General features: G+C 45.1%; 1 protein-coding gene across 1 annotated transcript in view; it reads right to left on the bottom strand.

The window, feature by feature from the left end:
* The window catches only part of LOC105539523 (zinc finger protein 600-like), a 79,483-nt gene that overhangs the window by 38,502 nt on the left and 38,865 nt on the right, over positions 1–2,116 (bottom strand).

The raw sequence follows: 2,116 nt of genomic DNA, 5'->3' as shown, positions 1-2,116 counted from the left end.
GAAAATACAAAGAGAACAGAAAGCCCCACGTTGAGGGGGATACAAAGGCTGAGCTGGGACACAAGGGCTGAGCTGTGCTGCTGACAGTGGTGCTAAGTCATCCCTCATGGACCATGTGCTGAGTCATCATGCCCTGCACACATTGATTTAGGCAGCCTCCTATAATTTTGTCCAGTGGATGAATAAGGTCTTGACTTACTCAGTGAGAGTAGTGTTGGAGGAGAGGGGCTCACGGGGAAATTGGGGTGTTCAGCATTACAAAATCAATAGACTGGAAAGAAACTGTATTTGCTTCCAGATCAATGTACCATGTGAGACAACGTCAGGAAAGGAAGGGTAAGTGTGGAAGGCAGGAAGTAATGGGCCTGTAGGAGTGAACTTTGTACATGCACGTCTGTGGGAACATAATTCCACTAGGATAGACCAAAACTTCAGCTTGGAGGAAAGTGGAACTAATTTAGCAAGTGGTAAAATATTGACCCAAGGTTAACTATGCAAATTATAATACGGGCAAGGGACAAGAATGAAAGAGATCCAAGAAAGCAGCAGTATGGTGGCCTGAGGTGAAAGCAGTTTTACATCTCTTAAATTCAATACCTCTGATTTCTAGTTTCAAGCATGTACTCAACAAAATTCTCTGTGTAGATTCCAGAAATGCGTACACACACAGAAAAACAAGTAAACGCTATAAAGAGTATAGTGCAGCAACGTAGGAGACGATGGGGGAGAACAAGGATCCCCTGGCTGAGTGGGTAGAGATGTGCTTGTGAAAACAGAGCCAGGCTGAGTGCACTGGCTCACGTCTGTAATCCCAGCACATTGGGAGGATGGGCGGGTGGATCACAAGGTCAGGAGTTCAAGACCAGCCAGGCCAGCATGGTGAAACACTGTCTCTACTAAAAAAATACAAAACATTAGTCAGGCATGGTGGTGCACGTCTGTAATCCCAGCTACTGAGAAGGCTGTGGTAGGAGATTGCTTGAACCCGGGAGGCAGAGTTTGCAGTGAGCTGAGATTGCACCACTGCACTCCAGTCTGGGTGACAGAACAATACTCCATCTTAAAAAAGAAAAAAAAAGGAAAAGGAACTGTACCTTTAATAGAGATGTGGTTTCACCACGTTGGACAGGCTGGTCTTGAACTTCTGACCTCTGGTGATTCACCCACCTCGGCCTTCCAAAGTGCTGGGATTACAGGTGTGTGCCACCGCACCCAGCCTGGCAGTGTGATTTATAAGAATAAAGAGAAGAAACCAACCCAGATGTTCACAACAGATAAATATATGAACAAAGTGTGGTATACATATAAAATAGAATATTATTCAGCCTTAAAAACAAACTCGGATGGGGCCAGGGGCGGTGGCTCATGTGTGTAATTCCAGCACTTTGGGAATCCAAGGCAACTGAGTCACGTCAGGTCAGGCTATCAAAACCAGCCTGGTCAACATGGCGAAACCACCATCTGGAATAGAACTACCAAGAATTAGTCAGGTGTGGTGACACATGCCTGTAATCCCAGCCACTCAAGAGGCTGAGGCAGGAGAATCACTTGAACCCAAAAGGTGGAGGTTGCAGTGAGCCAAGATCATGTCACTGCACTCAAGCCTGGGCACCAGAGTGAGATTGAGTCAAAACAAACAAACAAACAGACAAAAAACATAGAAACAGACAAGATGAAAGCCACTGTGTCTTAAGGAAATGACAGTAGAACTAAAATATATAAACCTCATTCAACCTCACAAGCTCCCTCACTAAGATTAATGAAAACCATATCTGTTACAGGGTTGATCCTACAACAAACTGAACATAGGTTTTCTTGTTAAAAATCAAGAATGACACATATTGGTGTGAAAAATGTGAAATGAACAAGAGTTCGGTGAAGAGCCTCATACATATGAGGCTGTGAGTCCAAATTACCTCCTTGCTGGGAGGAATTTCAACACCACTGACTGCTGCTTACAGAACATGATCATTAGTTTATGGGATGAACATTGTCACAGTGCCAGTGACAGACGCTTCTGTGATGCTCCTCAAAAACCAGAATGAGCTGAGCACGGTGGCTCACACCTGTAATCCCAGCACTTTGGGAGGCCGAGGTGGGTGGATCACCTGAGGTC

This window comes from Mandrillus leucophaeus, unplaced genomic scaffold, assembly GCF_000951045.1.
Source record: "Mandrillus leucophaeus isolate KB7577 unplaced genomic scaffold, Mleu.le_1.0 Scaffold104, whole genome shotgun sequence".
In the NCBI taxonomy this organism is placed as follows: Eukaryota; Metazoa; Chordata; class Mammalia; order Primates; family Cercopithecidae; genus Mandrillus; species Mandrillus leucophaeus.
Note: the sequence above shows the minus strand (reverse complement) of the source record. Positions and strands in the feature narration are given on the sequence as shown.